A 23,578-nucleotide genomic window follows, 5' to 3' on the forward strand; every position below is an offset into this window, starting at 1 on the left:
CCTTTGCTTTAATTAAAACTTAACGAAACTATTACTTTAATTAAAACTAAATGTAAAATTTCCATTAACTAAAACTATTCTATTAATTGCAGTTAAATTAAACCTTAGCTTAAGTTGAGTAGCTTCCCTTTAATAGCTATTATATGCTTAACTAATTGGCTATGCAGAAATACTCCTGGAGTAAATTAAGTGTTTGATCCTGGGAGCATACTCAAAAATTAATTAAACTTGATTTGCTATACAACAAAATTAACTAAAACCTTTCCTGTTAAATTTAATTAACTAGAACTTTTTGAGTTAATGAAAATCATGTTTATACTCCTCGAGTATAGCAAGTGTTTGTTAAAAACTAAGTTTACTGTCAATGTTCCTTCAATTTTAGTACTCCATTTTTAAAGAGGGAGTGACATGATTAGCAATTCATTGTTGCTCAACAAAAACAAGTTAACTTTAGGAGTAAAATACTAGTGCAAATTGTGAATACTAGTGCAAATTCTTAATGTTTTGCTCCTCATGAGATTGTAATGAGATCATGTTTACTGCTACTGTATTTTACTGCTATTTTCAGTTAACTACTTATTTTGAGAAAACTAACTACGAGTGTGCTTTTGAATTGGATTTGTAGGAGAAGGGCCATGCCTAGACAAGAAAAAATATGCGATTGTCTGGGGCTGGGGCTGGTGCACCTCCGGCTAGGGCTGGTGCTAGATCAGCACAACTTGGGTTGGGGCTGGGTTGGATCAGCTCCGCCTAGCAAAAGCTGCAAAAGTGCGTGGGCGACAAGGAGAAGGCCTGGGTGGTGAGGAGAAGAAGCAATGCCTAGGGAGTACTGTATTAATCATGATCATGTTTATTGGCACGGACAGAGCTTGGTACTGTGATTGCCATTGTATTACGTGATCTGCTTTCTCATGTGTGTTTTTTGTGTTTGCGAATTTAATACTAGTTGAAATATGAAGAATATGAGTCTGATAGATGGGACCCACTTACCAGAACATGACAAATGGGACCGAGTTACAAGAACCTGACAAGTGGGAATCATGTGACTACTAGACCCATTTAATAAAAAAGGAAAATGTAATTGTTCAGCAAAAAGGCCATGACCCAACAATTAAAAAGGCTAAAATGTTGGACGTGGCCCATGGAGTTGACCAAAACTAATAGGAAAATATAAAAAGACAGAAATGTTGGGCTCGGCCCATGTAAAATATTGAACTTGACTTGGATGATTCTTATCAACGACCAATCTAATTGGTCGTAACTTTGCCATGCCAGCTTGCCACGTTGGATCCGACGTGACCTTGAAGACAACGAATGACTAAAACAATTGGTTGTAGAACCAACGACCTTTTCTTTTGGTTGTAAATGTCTACGACCATTCAGAAGAAAGATCATTATAGTTCATTAGAGACGGTCAGCTTTTGACCAACCCATTTTGGTCACAAAAAGGTCACAAATGAAAAACAACGACCATTCAGTGGCCAATATTGAAGGTCACAAGTTGACATATTTCTTGTAGTGAAAAAATAGAATTTTAGCACGCATGCGACTGAATCTGCAGCTCCAACAGACGCGAAAAAAACGCGTGCGTGCTAAAACCCACTCCATGCGCCCAATAGAACGGCATCGCTCGCTACTTTTTTCGGTCATCCGCTACCGCACGCGTGATAGAAAGAAATTGCGCGTGAAGTGAGCAACCACCGTTGAACCCTCCGCGCGCGCCCGCTTTTGCCCCGCCCCGCACTTCTACCAGCGACCTCCAGCGATGGACGGGGGCTCCGACACTTCCCTAACCCGTACACGTCAGTCCTCTCTGTCGCCGCCGCCGGTGTCGTAAACCCTAGCGCGGGTTTGATCTCCCTTGCCGCCGCCGGCATCGCTGCGGCTCCGAACAACGGCCTTGCGTGCGGGCAGTTCATGCCTCCCTGGAAGAGCGCGTGGGGTGGTGTCACGCTGCCGGCAGCCGCTTCATGGAGCTTCGCCTTCAAACAAACTACATCGAACACCACGGCCGCGGCCGCGACCGCGACGGGGATGGCTACTGAAAAGAAGAGGAAAGCAATGAAGAAGAAGGCAGGATTGAGGCCGGTCGCGCCTCCGTCGCCCGATGTTCCGGAAACCTCGCAATTTGTTGCGTCGATGGCTGATGCACACATAGTGCTCGATGAAATGCCTAGAAGGTATATTTTTTCGTTTTTGTTTTGTTGTTGTTGACAAATGTGCACATATATAGATTGACTTGGCCCTGTTTGGAACCACAATAAATTATGATAATCTCGATTAAGAAGATAGATTATAGAATCAGGTGTATAAAAGTAATTTGGGTGCAAGTTTGCAAGGCACATTATATAAACTGTAATACAGGTCTTTACATTGCATAATGACTTGTGTGCCTTGTGAGCGCTGATTAGAAAAAATTGAGGAGTGTGGCAATGGCAGAAATTAGTAATTATCTCCAACTTTACAAGCATAATGGGTCATTAGCAATCCTTAATATGGTTTTATCTCGGATAGAGTAGATTGTAAGTTTTTAATAATCTGTCCATCTAGTTTTAATAATATATAATATAATTTGTCCTATTTGAACACAATATAGATTATAAAAACTGTATTATCATAATCTAAGTTGTTCCAAATAGGGCATAAGTTTTTCAATGAAGGAGAGGACAAACAAGAGGATGAAGAACCGAAAGAAGCACTACAAGGAATATGCTAATACACGACGCTATATTTTTGTCGCTACATCGTCACGGTTTTTAGTTTACAACGATCTCACGACGAAAAACTAAGCGTCGAAAACGGAGCGTCACAAATGAACAACAGCGACGTTTTGATCAAAATCGTCTTAACCTTGACGACGATTCCTGGATTGTCGTAAACTTTACGACGATCCTAAATCATTGTTGGCAATCTAACCCAGTCCTACGTGGCAGTCCTACGTGGCAAAATTACGACAAAATCAAAACGTCATGGTTGAAATCAGCCCAACCCATTTCAATTGATCACATGGGCTGGTTTTATTTTTTGGGGCTTTTTCTTATTGGGCTTCTTTTGGGGCCTTAGCCCATTTATAGCCACTTTTTGTTTTTCTTTTTCGAATTTTTTATTTGGGCCCTGGCCTTTTAGTGCCCAAATACATTTGGTCCATTTTCAGTTTTGGCCTTTTTTCATTTTTGAATTCACCAACTTTTTTTCCAAAACTTGGTTTCATTTCTATTTATTGGGCCTTTTCAACCAATTATTTGTCCAATACTAAATGCAGCACTATTTCATATTCAAATCAAGAAAACTCCAAGTCGAATTAAAATCATCCATCATATAACATCACATAATACATCTCCCAGGTTTACATAACACAATAACTCATCTCATGAATACATTTCCTTACACATGAATATAGCAAGAACGGACAGAATTGTACAATAGAACAATGGCACATCTGCTACTATCCCAACAGTACAATGGACTTCATTCCACTCTCCTATGAGACATGCTCGAGATCCGACAACTTGTCATCCTACAAGAACATTACACTGCACATGAATGAATCAAAAGGAAATAAATATAAAAAATATTAGAAATAAAAAAGATTTGTGTTCATCCTGAAGATGATGTTAAAAGAAATGCAAACGAAAGAGGGAGTAAATCACATGAATATTTTGACACTACGCACAACAAGTATTTAGGAACAGAGGGAGTAAATCATTATAAAGCATAGCATTGCATGAAAAACAGAAGCAGAAATTGTTGTTGACCGATTAGGCACAGAAGTAATCATACTTTAGGATTAAAAAGTGTGTGAAGATGACAAGCAACAGTCTACTTACAAATATAGTGACAGTTAAAGGCTATGCATATGTCCATGTCAAGGAGAGGCTATGTCAAGCAACCTTTTATGCCAACAGAGGAATGTGCACAGGGAAGTGGTGAACCATGAACTGAAATCAAGACTCCAGGGGTGCAATTGCAGGCACATTGTGAACCCAGCCATTTGGGTTCAAGGACTTACCCCAACACACTAGGCCAGTTGGCTAAGGTGTGTAGCTAAAAACCTGACTCAAAACTGAAGTAGTATTGATGATGAGAGGAAACATAAAACATGTTTTCAACTAACTCTCAAAAGAAACCAAAGAGTGGCCAGTACCAAGTATTGGTCACTTTAGTTGTAAATTAATACTCTACTAATCAGTATTCAAGGAGTTTGGAGAGTTGTATATAACAGACATTACTTCATTCATATATCATGATGATGTTTTTACCCCTTTAAACTGTAGCATAGACCAAGTATTTAATCACACTGCCACACACACACACATACAAAATACCATAGGCAGCCCTAGATATTATCAAATATAAGGGCAAATCAAATCATTTGGTCTACACACAACACATTAGCAACCAAACCAATAAAGGTGAATAAACTTAACAACCATCAGAAAAATAGACTTAGCACCAAGCTGCCATCATCAGAAAAATACATGGTGTTGTAGCAATAACAACAAATAGACCGTGGCTGTAGTAGAGCTAGGATCCATATGGGAAGATATAAGCAATGTTGAACAATGCTCCCAGGTAAATGCCATTCCTGCTATTATAAAAGTTCACAGGTGATTAAGCCCACAAACAGACGAGATGATGATCCTCTAATCATATCTATCTGCACACCGGCAGAAAACACGCAAACCATCATCAGAAAATAAATAGATCACAACTATTCTAGAGCTAGGATTCATATGTGCAGATATAAGGAATGCTGAACAATACTTGCAAATAAAGGCCATTCTTGCTGCTAAAGTTTGCAGGTGATTAGCCGCAAACAGACAAGTTTGTCATCCTTTACACATTCTAAACTACAGACAAGCAGCGAACATGCATATCATCAGAAAATAAATGATGGTGTAGTGATAACAACAAATAGACCAGGGTTGTCCTATAGATAGATGATTATATGTGCAGATGTAAGCAATGCTAAACAATGCTCCCAGGTTAACACCATTCATGTTGTTATAAAAGTTCACATGTGATTAAGCCTACAAACAAACAAGCTTGTGACCCTTTACTCCTATCTAACTATAGACAAGCACCGAACACACAAGCCATCATCAGAGAAGAGACGTTTTTTGACAGGATCCAAGTGAAAAAATCATGGCTCCACCGGTAGGTTAACCAGTTTCCATCCCATCACTGGGAGTCTGGGAGTACAAAAATAAACCGGTTCTACAAAAATGGCTCACCGAGAAGAAGACCAAGTGGCTCATGCACGAGCTCACCGTCCCCAAGCATGAGAACCAGCTCATTGAATCTATTGTGTAACAAAAATGACAAATTTCAAACAAAATGCTAAGAAAAACTGGAATGCTGCTTAAGTCACTGTATATTACTTCTATGGAGTAGAAATGTTCAACAAGCTAAGCACATCTAAATACATCTTCAGTTGTAACTATAACAAATTGTCAACGAGCTGCAGTAAATTTGGCTAGTTTGATAAACATTCTACTCCCTCCGATCCATAATAATTGTCGTTGATTTATTATTAATTATGAATTTATGATATGATTTCTAATGGTACACAAGATCAACAAATCCTAAATTACTCCGTGCCATATAAATGTTTCCATGAACAATGTGATAACAAAGCCCTTTCATCATTTACATAGAAAGTAAACAGGGTGTTAAACTTCCTACCTTCTAAAATAACTCTTGCCTTTTGGATTGAGTTTTTGCCTCGCAAGGCTGCTTTTCCTGATCCAGTTTGGAACAATGGGGGCATGGTAGTGTTATGCCCTCCACCTAAATTTCATAAGATGGAAAACTGATAGTGATGCATAACCTCGAGATAATAAAGTTCATACGGCTATCAAACCTACTCCCTCTATCCATATATATATGGCCTAATGCATTTTTCAAGGCTCATTTTGACCATACGTAATAGCAACAATATATGACATGCAAGTTACACAAAGCATATTTTCAAATTCATACATCAAAGGACCTTTCAATGATATAATTCTCACATTATACATTTCATATAGAATTAATCTTATCAATAGTCAAACGCAATCTCGAAAAATGCATTAGGCCCTATATATATGGATGGAGGGAGTAGGCACTTTCTGTCTGTTTTTGCAACATTCAATCTTGTCTCTACAGAGAAAAAGGAAGCAAGTCTTACCTCTAAATGGGGCATCCATTTCTCGCAATCCGCCCTCTACATCAGGTACATCACCAAATGGTTGCTCTGGAACACAAAATCTGGTCAGCCCAACACAAAACATACAGAAACGGACAACAGAACAATTCGACCAAAGCAAACCAAAAATTGGACACATAAGCTCTTACTTCTCTTAATGCCAGCTTTCTCCACCTCCTCCCCGACCAACAGCCTGGCCCTCCTTATAGACCTCTCGCTGAGAGACACTGGTCTTCCCGACCCATTGCAGAACAGCTCACCTTTTCCTGCATCTCTGGTTGCTCCGGGTGATGGGGTTATAGTCCTAGGGTAGGGTCATAGGCCTGCCCTATAAGTCCTACCCAAGGGCTACCCTTCATAAGGGATAAGACCCTTAGTCAGTTCCGACTGCCTTATGGACTTCCCATCATCCAGTCGGTAACAAATCCTTCACCATCCAGTCGGAGATGAGCATTCGGAGTGTAACAAACTAACCGACTGGATTCCACTCTGTGCATCGTAACCCCCTGGAGGGAAACGGTCGTACATTTCCATGTGCCTTTATTAGCATTTAAGACATACGATACCTGTAACGTAGGCATTTATTCGCCACTACTCCACCCCTGTGCACCGAACCGTTGTGGAGGGTAGCGCACTCTATATAAGCCACCCTCCCCCACTGGTGCAAGGGTTAGCAATTCACCGTAATCCATATTTCACTCGACGACAAGCTCCCAGAGCACTAAGATGTAGGGCTATTACCTCCACCGTAGAGGGGCCTGAACTCATACAACCCCGCCGTAGCTAAGGCTCTGCCCATCCTTTCGTACCCTACACATCTACTGTCAGACTTATACCCACAACAGTTGGCGCCCACCGTGGGGCAGGCGTTTAAGCGACTTCCGGTGAGTTTGCGACTACATCTTTTCATCATGTCATCCGGTGGAGATTCGAGCATGGGTCACGAGATCCTCTTCGGCGCTCTCTCCTTCATCGTCGATGATTCGGCATGGCTTCGGGACGCCCCTCTCGACGTCGAGGCGCTTCCCCGTCGCGGAGCTACGCACTTCCATGCCGGCGCCCGCGGCATTCTTCTTCTCCAGCAGTCGGCTCCGGTGTCGACCTACACCGCCATCACGCGCCGCAACAAGCGGTCCCGCCGTCCGCGGCTCTAGCGTTGGGTGCAACACGCCCAGGCGCGCCAGAACGCGTCTTCACAAGTGGCGGTCCTAGAGTCGGTTGTGGTTGCCCCGCCGTCCCAGCACTCGGACTTGGTTCCGACTGAGTTTCCTTCCGAATACTTGGGTCGCGGCCTGCAGCAGAAGTATACATGGCCAACTCCCGCGAAAGTCCCCGCCAAACTGGCCGAAACGAGCACGAGATCGGCGAAACATCCGGCGCTCGTCGTCCACCTCACCGTTCTGCCAGTCGGCACACTCGGCGGAGCAAGGTGGAGTTGTTCCGCACACCCATCCTCGACTTAGCTGCCGCGGCCAAGATAGCCGATTCCCTTCAGCCGACTGATTCAGAGTCTGGCAGGGGGATCGAGCAAATCCGGGTCCTGCTGCACACGGCGCAGCAGCAAAACTCGGCGGTCTCCCAGTCGCACAACAGGATCCACAATAGTTCTGTCCATGCGAACATGCATCGGTCAGTTCACAACCCTGGTTCTCATCAGCGACCCAGGGGAGGCAGCCGTTCCATGAACCCCGAAGATCATCGCCGTTCACGCACCCCTCCGTGGGGTGGGCCCTACGGGCCCCGACATCATGATGATCGGCGTTCAGTTGGTGACACTTACGATCCAAGGCCCGATGCGAGAGGGCATATCGCCCAGCGGAGGGTCGACAGGGGCCGAGCCCACCGCGATGGTCACGATATTGACCGTCCGAGTGGAAGAAGGACCATCGTTCGTTTCTGGCTCCAAGTGTTTCAGTCGAGCCATCCGTTTGGCTGACATCCCTCCCAACTTCCGATTGGCGACGGGGATCAGCAAGTTTACACGAGAGTCCAAGCCAGAAACGTGGCTGGATGACTACCGAGTGGCACTCCAGATCGGAGGAGGGGACGACCACGTCGCCATGAAGCACCTCCCTCTAATGCTCAACGGCTCGGCGCGAGCGTGGCTGAACCAATTGGCCCCCTCAAGCATCTACAGGTGGGAAGATCTGGCCCGAGTGTTCATCAGGACCTTCGAAGGGACGTGCAAGCGCCCTGCTGGCCTCGTGGAGCTCCAGCACTGTGTCCAGAAGCAGAATGAGCCCCTGCGTGATTTCATTCAGCGTTGGACAACCCTCTACCATACGGTGGAGAACGTCACAGAACACCAAGCAGTCTGCGCCTTCAAGGCAGGCGTGCGGTACCGGGATCTGTACCTGAAGTTCGGTCGAACAGGCGACATCTCCATGAGCAAGATGATGGAGATAGCGGCACGCTATGCAAATGGCGAAGGAGAGGACCGCGTCCGTAGCGGCAAGCACAAAACAGTCGCCGATGGAGATGGGAATAACACTCGGAAGCAGAAGCAGAAAATTCCGCCCACTCCGCAGGCAGAAGCCGCAGCTGTTTCCAATGCCAAGTTCAAGGGCAAAGGGAAGGCTCAGTTCACCCCCAAGAAGAAGCAGTTCAACAACCCCATCCTGGACCAGCCATGTCCTATCCACACGAAGATGGATGAAGAGGGCAACGCCATATATCCAAAGCATACCACTCGGCAATGTCGCCTCCTGCTTCAGGGGTTCGGCGAAGGGCAACCGAGTGAAAAAGGCAATGAACAGGATGAGGAGGATAAGGAGGATCCGTTCCCCCAAGTCCACGCAACACTGATGATTTTTGCTGACGTTAAGAGCAAGAGTCGACTGAAGCTGGTGAACAGGGAGGTGAACATGGCCACGCCGACCAACCACACGTTCCTCAAATGGTCTCAGACTGCGATCACCTTTGACCAGTCGGATCATCCAGCACACGTGCCCACCCTAGGGAGGCAAGCTTTGGTCGTCGACCCGGTGGTGGAAGGAGTCCGACTGCGCAAAATCCTCATGGACGGCGGCAGTGGTTTGAACATCATGTACGCTGACACTCTCAAGGGGATGGGCATTCCGATGTCCAAACTCAGCGAGAGCAGCATGCAGTTCCACGGAGTCGTCCCTGGACGAAAGGCCAAGTCACTCGGCGAGATCGTGTTGGACGTCATTTTCGGCTCCGACAAGAACTTCCGCAAGGAAAAGCTGACGTTCGAGGTGGTGGACTTCCAGAGCGCTTACCACGCAATTCTGGGCCGCCCGGCGTATGCGCGTTTCATGGCCCGCCCATGTTACGTGTATCTGAAGCTGAAGATGCCAGGCCCGAAAGGTGTGATCACTATCACAGGCAATCGACAGCGGGCCGAGGAGTGTCTGCAGCAGGGATCAAGAATCGCCGATCAGCAGATGGCTGTCCTCGAGCTTGACGAGTCCAAGAAAACGATCGACCCCGATGACTTGATGCGTTTGAAGAAGCCAGCTTCGGAGTCCGCATTCCAGTCGGCGGGAGAGACGAAGAAGGTCAGCATCCACCCAACGGACGACACCGCTGCCCCGACGAACATCTCCACCACCCTCGATCCTAAATAGGAAGCCGAGCTCATCCAATTCCTCCGTGAGAACTGGGACATCTTCGCATGGAAGCCTTCTGACATGCCAGGTGTACCCAGGGAGTTGGCTGAGCACCGACTGCATGTGGATCCCACCGCTCGGCCTGTCCGAGAATGCCTGCGACGGTCCGCCACGCACAAGAGGAAGACAATCGGAGAAGAAGTAGCCAAGGTTTTGGCAGCCAACTTCATTCGCGAGGTACACCACTCCGAGTGGCTCGCCAATGTTGTCATGGTGCCCAAGAAGGACAAGTCACACCGAATGTGCATCGACTTCAAGCATCTTAATAAGGTCTACCCGGAAGACCATTTTCCGCTCCCCCGCATCGATCAAATTGTCGATTCGACTGCTGGTTGCGAGCATTTGTCATTTCTTGATGCCTACTCGGGCTATCATCAGATCCATCTGTATGGCCCCGATGAATTAAAAACCGCCTTCATCACCCCATTCGGGTGCTTCTGCTACATCACTACGCCATTTGGTTTGAAGAATGCAGGAGCAAGCTTTATGCGCATGATCCAAAAATACCTCCTCGACTAGATCGGTCGGAATGTTGAGGCGTATATGGATGATATCATAGTCAAGTAACGCAAAGGTTCCGACCTGCTGACTGACTTGGCAAAAACATTCGCCAACCTTCGTAGGTACGATATGAAGCTCAACCCCGCCAAGTGTTCATTCGGCGTTCCCAGCAGAAAGTTACTCGGTTTCTTCGTTTCCAAATGAGGGATCGATGTCAACCCCGAAAAGATCGGGACCATCGTCAAAATGGAGCGGCCGGTCAGAATACACGATGTTCAACGGCTCACAGGTTGCCTAGCGGCTTTGAGCAGGTTTATTTGTCGACTCGGCAAGAAAGCACTTCCTCTGTACCGACTCATGAAGAAATCAGATACTTTCGAGTGGACAGATGAAGCCCAAGTTGCATTCGACGACCTCAAAGTCCTACTTTCCACCCAGCCGGTTCTTACTGCTCTGCTTAGTAAAGAGCCCCTTCTTCTGTACATCGCGTCTACAAATCAAGTCGTCAGAACTATTCTCACAGTCGAACGAGAAGAAGACGGCAAAGCATACAAAGTTCAGCGGCCAATGTATTACGTCTCCGAAGTCCTGACTCCTTCCAAGCAGATGTATCCCCACTATCAAAAACTTATCTACGGGATTTACATGACTGCGAAGAAGGTGGCTCACTATTTCCAAGACCACTCGGTGTCCGTCGTTTCTGATGCTCCGTTGTCGGAAATCCTCCACAATCGGGACGCATCAGGCCGAGTGGCGTAGTGGGCAATGGAGATGTTGTACTGCGACATCAAGTTCGAGGCCAAGAAAGCTATAAAGTCTCAAGCTCTAGCTGACTTCATAGCAAAATGGTTAGAACAACAGCAATCGACCCACATCTACTTAGCTCATTGGACAATGTTCTTCGATGGGTCCAAGATGTTGAACGGCTCCGGCGCTGGCGTTGTGATCATATCGCCAAAGGGCGACAAACTCAAGTATGTGCTGCAGATACACTTTGATTCCTCCAACAATGAGGCAGAGTATGAAGCTCTCATTTATGGACTGTGCATGGCCATCGCACTCGGCGTCCATCGCCTGATGGACTATGGCAATTCGGATTTGGTGGTTAATAAAGTGATGAAAGAGTGGGACGTTAGGAACCCCACCATGACTACATACTACAATGCAGTGAGGAAGCTCGAGAAGAAGTTTGAAGGTCTAGAACTCCACCATGTTCCGCGACTTAAGAACCAAGCAGCTGATGAGTTGGCAAAACTCGGGTCCACTCGGAAACCAGTCCCGAGTGACGTCTGCCTCGAGCACCTACACCGCCCCTCAGTTAAAGAAGATCCTTTCACAGAGGAACCAGTACAACCAAAGAGCTTGACAGATCCGACTGAAGTCGACGTACCTGCTGTGGTTGATTTGATCACGGAGATTCTTGCTGTCATCCCCGATTGGACTGTGCCGATCATTGCATACATCCTGAGGCAGGAATTACCAGAAGACAAAGTCCAAGCCAGGCAGATCGTCCGCAAGTCAAAGTCATTCATTGTCATTGATGGCCAGTTGTACAAGGAAAGCCTTTCACGCGTTCTTCAACGATGCATCTCCCCTGAGGAAGGACAGTTAATCCTGGAAGAAATTCACTCGGGAACCTGCGGTCATCACGCCTCTTCAAGAGCAATCGTCGCCAAAGCATTCAAAGCTGGCTTCTTCTGGCTGCAGGCAAACGAAATGGCTAAAGATATGGTCGACCAATGTGAAGGCTGTCAGTTCTATTCCAACAAGTCCAACAAGCCAACATCTGCGTTGAAGAGAATCCCCCTTGTTTGGCCGTTTGCAGTATGGGGATTAGATACAGTCGGTCCATTCAGGACAGGCCAAGGGGGATACACACATCTGTTGGTGGCAGTCGACAAGTTCACAAAATGGATTGAAGCCAAGCCCATCAAGAAGCTCGACACCCTAATGGCCATCAAGTTTGTAAGGGACATCATCTCCAGATTCGGAGTACCTCACAGCATAATCACGGACAACGGGACAAACTTTGACTCGGACAGATTCAAAGGTTTCTGTGCAAGCCAAGGTATCCGAGTGGATTTTGCATCTATGGCGCATCCTCAAACAAACGGACAAGCAGAGCAGGCGAATGTACTTATTCTGCAAGGTTTGAAGCCCCGGCTCGTGCGAGAGGTGGGACATGCCGCTGGCGCATGGGTCACCGAGCTACCTTCAGTGCTTTGGGGTCTCCGCACAACCCCGAATAGATCTACGGGGCGATCCCCGTTCTTCCTCGTTTACGGAGCAAAAGCGGTCCTTCCGAGTGACTTGCTTCACAATGCTCCACGAGTCGAACTCTTCTCCGAAGCTGAAGCAGAACAAGCAAGGCAATACGGAGTGGACCTTCTAGAGGAGGAGTGCGAGATGGCACTGACTCGCTCAACCATTTATCAGCAAGATCTACGGCGCTTTCACGCGCGACACGTCAGGAGTCATACATTCCAAGCAGGCGACCTGGTGCTCCGAGTGGATCAGCAAAGACCTCACAAGTTGGCTCCCGCCTGGGAAGGACCCTTCATCATCTCCAAGGTGCTAAACAACAGAGCATACAGACTCTACAACATCGACAGGGAAACAGACGAGCCGCGAGCATGGAACGGAGATCTCCTGAAGCGCTTCTACACGTGACCGTCGACTGAAGCAATGTAAAGAACAAGTATTGGTGAAATAATACAAAGCAGATCGAGTTTTTGCAGATTCAAAATTCTTCCGCGGTCGCAGACTCCGGTCTCAAAAAAAACTTAGCTGCGATCAAGAATCGCCTAAGTATTGACTTTCTCCGAGTGTGCACAAAACGTCGCACTCGGGTACTTAGCTGCGATCAAGAATTGCCTAAGTACAAACTATCTCCGAGTGAGCACTTCATGTCGCACTCGGGGACTTAGCTGCGATCAAGAATCGCCTAAGTATTGACTTTCTCCGAGTGTGCACTAAACGTCGCACTCGGGGACTTAGCTGCGATCAAGAATCGCCTAAGTATTGACTTTCTCCGAGTGTGCACTTCACGTCGCACTCGGGGACTTAGCTGCGATCAAGAATCGCCTAAGTATTAACTTTCTCCGAGTGTGCACTTCACGTCGCCCTCGGGGACTTAGCTGCGATCAAGAATCGCCTAAGTATTAACTTTCTCCGAGTGTGCACTTCACGTCGCACTCGAGGACTTGGCTGCAATCAAAAATCGCCTAAGTACAAACTATCTCCGAGTGTGCACTAAACGTCGCACTCGGGGACTTAGCTGCGATCAAGAATCGCCTAAGTACAAACTATCTCCGAGTGTGCACTTCACGTCGCACTCGGGGACTTAGCTGTGATCAAGAATCGCCTAGGTATTAACTTTCTTCGAGTGTGCACTTCACGTCGCACTCAGGGACTTAGCTGCGATCAAGAATCGCCTAAGTACAAATTTTCTCCGAGCGTGCACTAACCGTCGCACTCGAGGACTTAACTGCGATCAAGAATCGCTTAAATAGAAAGCTTCCTTCGACTGTATCCTACAGATGCACTCGGGGGCTCAGCAGACCCTCAGTGAGGCTCATGCAGATGTCAAGACAACTGACAATTACATGAGTAGCAGAACCTCATTGAGGCTCATGTAGATGTCAAGACCACTGACAATTACATGAGTAACAACTCGCTCCGAGTATGACCTCACAGTCGCACTCGAAGACTTAGCCGCGATCCTGAATCGCCTAAGTACTCTATTGCCTTCGAGTGTATCCTACAGATCCACTCGGACACTCAGCAGACCCTCAGTGAGGCTCATGCAGATGTCAAGACAACTGACACTTACATGCTCCGCATGTTTGCCATTGGCTTCACCAAGAAATGCCAAACAAACACCACGAGCCAAAATCGTATCAACAACTCTTTGGCAAAAGAAGAGAAAAAGATTCGATTCAAATTCAATGTTCACCTAAGGATAGTTGGCTCGGTGTAGATCAAGCTTATCCACACCGAACCAAGAATGTGATGGCCAACAGCAGTGGACAAAGTTTCTTACAACCAACACTCGGCATACCGAGGTAAAAGTTTTCTCAAACGTCGTCAGGACTGACGCTGGGACTGGCAGGCTCTACGAACGTGTCGAGGTCGATCCCGTCGGCGATGCGGGTGGCGCTCTCAAGGAAGGTCTCCATGAAGTCTCCGAATCGAAGCTTTTTCATGTTGGCGACCTGCAACGCCTTCAGCTTCTCTTCGCGCGCCTCCTTGCAATGCACTCGGACCAGAGACAGAGCGACGTCCGCACCACAGCGAGCCGCAGACTTCTTCCATGACTGCACTCGGTTCGGGACCTCCTCCAGCTGAGTCATCAAGCCTTCCATCTCGTGCTGAGACTCGTCTTCAGGCCAAAGCTCCTTGTCGATTCGGCCGACGACTTCTCTCAGTCGACCGATGAAAGGTCCAACTTTGCCCAGACGAATGTGCACTCGGAGCAGGTCTCAATTGGCGTCCTTGCCGAGTGGAATGTTCTCAAGAATCGACCGCTCAATGTCAGCTGCTTCAACCTCAGCGTCCATGCAAAAATCTGCAAAGACAGGACGAGCAACCACCAAGTGCCGAATGAAATGCACAGTCCACAAACACTCGGAAAAATAGAACTTACCACCCAGAAGCGCTATCATCTTCCGGGCCCAGTCACTGACGTAATTTTCTTTTGCTATGCACCGCCTGTTCAACATTTTCATCTGCGCCATCAGCTCCGTCCTTTGTTTCCCCATTTTCTCCACTTCAACAGTCAATGCCTTGTTTGCCTCACGGGCCTGCTCCAAGGACTTTTCTCGTTCCACCAGAACATCCTTCATACCAGCCATTGCAACCATTGCTGCATCCAGTTCACCAGCAAACTGAACCTTCTCAGCCCTCAGAGTCTCGTACGCTGTCCCCATCTCGCAAGTTTTCTGCAAGTCAGCGCCAAGAGACGGTCAGACAAATTCAACGAGGACAACAATAAAAATTCTAAGTTCTTCAAACCCTTGCCGACGCAAGCAGTCGACAGCGGTCTCGGGGACTACACCCAGTGGGTTCACTAAGAGTGACCCCACTGGCATGAAACTCAAACAGGTCCACCCTATTGAGCTACATGACAACAAATAAGCCTATGAGGCTACTACTACCCGACCTAAGTAAAATTACTCTCGGGGACTCATCCAGTAGGTGCACTCCGAGTGCCCCAACTGTTAACATTCGAATAGATTAATTTTTGATCTGATCAAGTGAAAGAACATGTATAAAGACAACTGCCGGTGCAAGCACTCGACAGAAGTCTCGGGGACTACACCCACTGGGTTCACTACGAGTGAACCCATTGCAAAAAATCATACGCTATCCGAGCACACCCACTGGGTTACAAGAGGAAAGTAAATACTTACTAGCCCACTTACTCGGATATCGTCCCGCAGTTCCAAGCTTCCCTTGTACAAGGACGCGATGGAGTCGTACGCCTTCTTGGCCTCTCCAGCCATCAGCTCCGCCTGCACCATGGCCCCCTTGGCAGCTCCCACTTGATCTTCTGGGAGGCGCTGGGCGTTGTACTCGACAGTCGACGGGCCTAGCATCGTAGGAGGCTCCTGGGGCATCCCAGAGCTTGCTCCAGTCGGTTCAGCAGCGATCGGCGCCGTTTCAGTCGACGGCATCGTCTCAGTCGGCGGCGCGTCCATGGCGAGGGTGGTAACCGGTGGAACAGCCTCAATGGCAGGCACCGCAGCTTGCTCGGACCTCCTGTGGTCGCCCTCCTCCACATAGGTCACCTTTGAGGAAAACCCGACCGAACGCGTGAGACCACAGGAAAAAGACAAGACCAAAAAAAAATTCTTGATGCAGTAATATAAACTCTCGGAATCGCCGCGACGCACCTGGCTGGGATGTGACAACGTTGTCCATATCCATGGGATCGTCCCCTCGGCGTGCCGGAGAGGTGGCGGAGGTAGCAGCTCTGTGGAGTGCCATTCATTCGACCAATAAGCAGAGATTCGATCAAATACTGAAAGAAGATAGAAGAACCATGCACTTACGTTGAGGTGACGGGAACTGTGACCCTCATTCGCGGCAGAGCCTTCCGAGGCTTAGATCCACTCGGTTTAGCCACCTTAGAGGGCTGACCCGCAGGTTCAGCAGCAGAGTCCCTCGACCTCTTTGTGCTCCGAACATTCGGAGCCACGGGAATGGCTGGCGAAGCACTCGGTACCACAGGAGCAGTTGGCGGAGCTGGCGGCGCTCTCGAGGATGCTGGAGGAGCTGAAGGAGCCACAGGTTCATGACGGCGCTTAGTCCGAGGCTCTGGCGGTGGAGGTGGCGAGGTCTGCTCCTCATCTGCCTCTTCTTCTTCTGGGGACTCCTCTTCCGTATCCCCACTGTCGGAGACGTACTCGCCGCTCTCCACGCTGCCCTCCTGGCTGCCTTCCTCCTCCTCGGCCGGATTCCCGTTCGAGACGGGAGAAAACCAGTTAGTCCAATCCTGCACAAGATACAGTCGACGACATCAGATGTCAGACAGCGATTCAAGAAAGCAATAAACCTAAGACAGTTGGGTGCACTCGACAAGTTGTACTCACTGCGTTTGGAGGAGGGTTGTCCGCCCGGAAGGCCTTCACTCGCCGAGCTCCTCAAGGGTTTTCGCAGGCGCCGGTGATGTTGAGAACCCACGACGCCACCATCTCCCCGGTCACACACTCGACGTTAGTCCGAGTGGAGTCCTCAGGCCCTGTGTAATGCCACATGGCATGGTCTCGAGCTTGCAGAGGCTGGATACGCCGATCCAGGAAAACCTCCAGCAAATCTATGCCAGTGACCCCCCCCCTTTGGACGACCTCTACAAGCGCATCGACCAGAGGCTGGATCTGGATTTTCTCCGCCTTCGTGAGCGCGAGCTGCCTAGGAGGAGCCGGTCGGTCTAAGCTAAAAGGAGGGAGTCCAGTGGTAGCATTCGGGCAAGCAACGTCCTGGCAGTAGAACCATGTCGACTGCCAGTTCCTAACAGTTTCACTCAACTGCAGAGCAGGATAGCTACTTTTACTTTTCTTTTGGAAGCCTAAGCCTCCGCAGAGCTGGAGAAGGTGGTTTTTGTCATCCGACTGGCTAAGCCGTTTGATGGTCTGGGATCTAGCAGAGAAGATATGTTTGAAAAGCCCCCAATGGGGAGGACAGCCGATGAAACACTCGCACAACACAACGAAGGCAGAGAGATGAGCTATGGCATTGGGAGAAAAATGGTGGAGCTGCGCCCCGAAGTGGTTCATGATACCTTTGAAGAAGGGGTGAGGAGGCAGAGAGAAACCTCTGTACACATGGCTCGGCAGCAAGACGCGCTCCCCCTCCCGGGGCGCCGACTCGGTCTCGCTTTCCGCCAGCAACCTCCACGACTTGTGCGCAATCATCCCATGCTCCACCAACTCCAGCAGGTTCTCCTCCGTCACCGTGGAGGGGAGGAAATCCCCCTGGATCCACCCCGCCGGTAGCATTCGCTGCTGCCGCTGGGCAGGAGCCGCCGCCTTCCCCTTCTTCTCCTTCGCCTCTAGCTTGTTAGTCTGCCCCTTTGTCATGGCGGAGGCTGCGGATCCGCGAGGGAGAAGAAGAAGGAAGGAGTTGGGATGCGCAGGTGGTGGCGAGAGAAGCGGGGCAGGCAAGTGCAAGATATCCGGCGAGTGTAACGAAAAAACCCTCGCCGCTGAGGTTTAAATAAGGTTCCGACTGGGTCACTGGCAAGTGGCCCCGAAATCTTATCCCCTGACCGGTCGCGGCGATATCAGTGGAGAAGATGAAGGCGCGGGAATCGAGGCGTCAGGTACTACTCGAGCGCGATGTCGTCATCCCCGCTGAGTGCGCGGCAACCGAAATCTGAGGATCCCGAAAAATCCGCCGCTGTCAGTTGACTGGTCACGTTAGAAGATACCACGGAAGGACTCGGTTCCCGACAGTTCGTTTCACAAATACTTCCACTCGGATCGTTGGACAAAGAAAACAAAATGGATCGAGGCAAGCAACGCCAAAGTCGCATCCGTACCAGTCGGATCCATACTTCAAACATCGCTTCGTCGTCCCAACCCCAATCTATTCGGGTACTAATGATGGGGTTATAGTCCTAGGGTAGGGTCATAGGCCTGCCCTATAAGTCCAACCCAAGGGCTACCCTTCATAAGGGGTAAGACCCTTAGTCAGTTCCGACTGTCTTATGGACTTCCCATCATCCAGTCGGTAACAAATCCTCCACCATCCAGTCGGAGATGAGCATTCAGAGTGTAACAAACTAACCGACTGGATTCCACTCTGTGCATCGTAACCCCCCTGGAGGGAAACGGTCGTACGTTTCCATGTGCCTTTATTAGCATTTAAGACATACGTTACCTGTAACGTAAGCATTTATTCGCCACTACTCCACCCCTGTGCACCGAACCGTTGTGGAGGGTAGCGCACTCTATATAAGCCGCCCTCCCCCACTAGTGCAAGGGTTAAAAATTCACTGTAATCCATATTCCACTCGACAACAAGCTCCCAGAGCACTGAGACGTAGGGCTATTACCTCCACCGTAGAGGGGCCTGAACTCATACAACCTCGCCGTAGCTAAGGCTCTGCCCATCCTTTCGTACCCTACACATCTACTGTCAGACTTATACCCACGACACCGGGCATCCCATCACCTTCGAGCAGCTTGTTCTGCGCTGCAGATTCCATAAGTAGCATCAGGCCAGTCACCAGTTAAAAAAATTATTTGCATCCAAACGCCGAGACGGTATACACACATGAGGGCACACCGTGCTTGCAGTGACAGGACCAAGTATGTGTTGGAATTATGCCCTAGAGGCAATAATAAATGTATAGTTATTATTATAATTCCTGTATCAAGATAATAGTTTATTATCCATGCTATAATTGTATTGAATGAAGACTCATTTACATGTGTGGATACATAGACAAAACACCGTCCCTAGCATGCCTCTAGTTGGCTAGCCAGTTGATCAATGATAGTCAGTGTCTTCTGATTATGAACAAGGTGTTGTTGCTTGATAACTGGATCACGTCATTGGGAGAATCACGTGATGGACTAGACCCAAACTAATAGACGTAGCATGTTGATCGTGTCATTTTGTTGCTACTGTTTTTTGCGTGTCAAGTATTTATTCCTATGACCATGAGATCATATAACTTACTGACACCGGAGGAATGCTTTGTGTGTATCAAATGTCGCAACGTAACTGGGTGACTATAAAGATGCTCTACAGGTATCTCCGAAGGTGTTAGTTGAGTTAGTATGGATCAAGACTGGGATTTGTCACTCCGTGTGACGGAGAGGTATCTCGGGGCCCACTCGGTAATGCAACATCACACACAAGCCTTGCAAGCAATGTAACTTAGTGTAAGTTGCGGGATCTTGTATTATGGAACGAGTAAAGAGACTTGCCGGTAAACGAGATTGAAATAGGTATGCGGATACTGACGATCGAATCTCGGGCAAGTAACATACCGAAGGACAAAGGGAATGGCATACGGGATTATACGAATCCTTGGCACTGAGGTTCAAACGATAAGATATTCGTAGAAAATGTAGGATCCAATATGGGCATCCAGGTCCCGCTATTGGATATTGAACGAGGAGTCTCTCGGGTTATGTCTGCGTAGTTCTCGAACCCGCAGGGTCTGCACACTTAAGGTTCATGCGTATTTGAGTTATATGGTTGGTTACCGAATGTTGTTCGGAGTCCCGGATGAGATCACGAACGTCACGAGGGTTTCCGGAATGGTCCGGAAACAAAGATTGATATATAGGATGACCTCATTTTGATTACCGGAAGGTTTTCGGAGTTACCGGGAATGTACCGGGAATGACGAATGGGTTCCGGGAGTGCACCGGGGGGGGCAACCCACCCCGGGGAAGCCCATAGGCTTTGGGGAGACACACCAGCCCTTAGTGGGCTGGTGGGACAGCCCCAAAGGGGCCTATGCACCAAGGATAAGAAATCAAAGGAAAAGAAAAAAAAAGAGGGAGGAGGTGGGAAGGGAGGAGGACTCCCTCCCACCAAACCTAGTCCAACTCGGTTTGGGGGGGGGGAGAGTCCTCCCCCTTGGCTCGGCCGACTCCTTGGGGGTCCTTGGACCCCAAGGCAAGGCCCCCCCTCCCTCCTCCTATATATATGGAGCAATTAGGGCTGATTTGAGACGACTTTCTCACGGCTGCCCGACCACATACCTCCACGGTTTTTCCTCTAGATCGCGTTTCTGCGGAGCTCGGGCGGAGCCCTGCTGAGACAAGGTCATCACCAACCTCTGGAGCACCGTCACGCTGCCGGAGAACTCTTCTACCTCTCCGTCTCTCTTGCTGGATCAAGAAGGCCGAGATCATCGTCGAGCTGTACGTGTGCTGAACGCGGAGGTGCCGTCCGTTCGGTACTAGATCGTGGGACTGATCGCGGGATTGTTCGCGGGGCGGATCGAGGGACGTGAGGACGTTCCACTACATCAACCGCGTTCTCTAACGCTTCTGCTGTATGATCTACAAGGGTACGTAGATCACTCATCCCCTCTCGTAGATGGACATCACCATGATAGGTCTTCGTGCGCGTAGGAAAATTTTTGTTTCCCATGCGACGTTCCCCAACAGTATGATGAGGTGAAGGGAGGAGGCGGTACCCTGGACGAGGAGGTCGGCCATGGACTCTACGCGGCAGCAGTCAACAGCTCCCTCGCCTAGGGTTTCGGATCGGAGAAAGAGGAGACACGAGGGGGACCAGTCAAGTCAGTATCCAGCACAATTTCTAGGAAGGAATTGATGCCTAGATGAGAGCACGATCGGGCCATACCTTTGACCAGCGCATCCTCGAATGAAGTAGTGGCTATCCCCGCGGAGTGCCCCGGCGCAGGAAGAGGCGGGGCAGCGGCGGGCCGGGTATCCTCTGCCCACCGCGCAGCTTCGGCCACCCAGGACAGCGCCGCCATGACTTGGTTCCAGTTGGCGCGCAGCTTCTACATCCTGAATCCCCAGGGCTCCGTCCCAGCAGGGTGAGCGGGCATCCATATTACCACCTTTCATCCAGCGGAGTAGGGTGAGCAGCAGACGGTCGCCGGATGGAGAGGTGCCGCTGGTGGGTAAGGGAGGGGCGTGGGGGACGACAGGAGGACGACGGCTAGCTCGTGACGGCGTGGATCTGGAAGGAAGGTGGCGGCGCGGATCTGGAAGGGAGGAGGGGTTCATGGGAAGGGAGACTGGGAGAGCGAGGGGTTGGGTTGCCCCGTAGACTTCTCGCTGACCGGTGGGCCGGGCTGGAATCTGTGGTGGGTATGGGGTGTGGATCTGTCCGCCACATCATCGATCTAGGAGAGTTCTATTCCATCCAATAGGAAAGCTTCAAATAATTTGTGTTTCTTTAGACTATTACTTTTTTCAAAATAAACATGTTAAAAAATTTCACAAATTTTCCATGCCTTCTAGAGACTATAAACCAATACCACACCAAATTTCATAAAGATGAGAGCTTGTTACATTTTCAAATAATATGAATGGTCGACATACCCGCCGTTTTGACCACATTTTGAAGTGGGCGTGAAAAATTAAAAAAAAATAAAAAAATTAGAAAACCTTCACATTGTGTCATTATATGTGACAAAGTTACTAGGTAAAATAATAACCTTGTAATATGGCAATTATTTTTTAAAAATGTTTTCGGAAATGAGCTATCATGTGTGAAGATTAATGGCTTTCAAGCCAAATGATCAATCTTATGGTCACATTCATGGCATAGTTTGTTCAAAAGATCTAATATTGTGCACAAGGGTGCATATTGGAATGGCAAACAATGTTGTTTAAGGAAGTTTTCATTTTCCTTGCATGAAAAATTCATTTTCCATTTTTCAAGTGCCCAAAATGAGTTTTTTGTGAAGGACCTACCATATATTTGTAACAAAATTGGACCAAATCATTTTTCTAACATACTAGGACATATTTAATGTACAATTGACCAAATGGTTGGGTGTTAATGAATTTTATCGACCTCTCGTGAAAAAGACAAATTTTCGTTGAATCAACTGAAAGCGGGTCAAATTTGAACTGCAGCTACATTATAGTTTTCTCTTTATTTTTCCTAAAAATCATTTTAGGTACACAAGTATCTATTTAAGCATAGAAATACCAAAATATTTTCAAGATACAACCACTAGGTAGGAACGGTCATACCCGATGTTTTGACCGCGTTTTGAAATGGCCATGAAAAATCCAAAACAAATTCAAAAAATGGAAAACCATTGCATTGTGTCATTATATGTGACAAAGTTACGAGGAAAAATAATAAACTAGTAATGCGACAATTATTTTAAATAAGTGTTCTTAGAAATGGGCTATCATGTGTGAAGATTCATGGCTTTCAAGCCAAATGATCAATCTTATGACCACATTCATGACATAGTTTATTGAAATGATATAATATTATGCACAAGGGTGCATATTGGGATGGCAAACAATGTTGATTAAGGAAGTTTTCATTTTCCTTGTATGAAAAATTCATTTTCCATTTTTCAAGTGATCAAAATGAGTTTTTTTGTGAAGGACCTACCATATATTTGTTTCAAAATTGGACCAATTTATTTTTATAAAATACTAGTCCATATTTAATGTACAATTGACAAAATGGTTGGGTGTTAAAAGCTTTTATCCACATCTCGTGAAAAAGACAAATTTATGTCGATTCAGCTCGAAGCGGGTTTTGAACTGCAGCTGCATTATAGTTTTCTCTTTATTTTTCCCAAAAATCATTTATAGGTATATAAGTATCTATTTAATCAGAAATACATGGTGTGGTGCCTTGATGTCGAGGTTTGGATGGTGGTCGAGGGCCCCAACTCCAAAGTGCGTGAACTTGCATGCCAACCGCATGGTCACCGCTTGACCGTTGCATTGCCACGCGTTCTAGGTGGAATAGGCATGTCTGGTGGGTTGGACAATCCCTCGGTAGGTGTTAGCAATAAGAATACAATAGAAGAATCTCACGAGGAGACTGAACTAAGCTCAAACATAAATTAGCAGCCAAGTGTCTGATTAGCGGTGCGGGTAATTCAAATAGACAATGGGACTAAATTTTGGCTCAGTATGATCATCTACTAAGGAGACTCTCTTGGCAAATTTTTAGCTCAAATGGATGAATCTAGGTGGCACTTGCTTTGCAAACTAACACATTGTGCAGAAATATGGATGTTGAAGCTGGGATCAAATGAATGAATGGATTAAGCTGA

This window comes from Hordeum vulgare, chromosome 4H (assembly GCF_904849725.1).
Source record: "Hordeum vulgare subsp. vulgare chromosome 4H, MorexV3_pseudomolecules_assembly, whole genome shotgun sequence".
In the NCBI taxonomy this organism is placed as follows: domain Eukaryota; kingdom Viridiplantae; phylum Streptophyta; class Magnoliopsida; order Poales; family Poaceae; genus Hordeum; species Hordeum vulgare.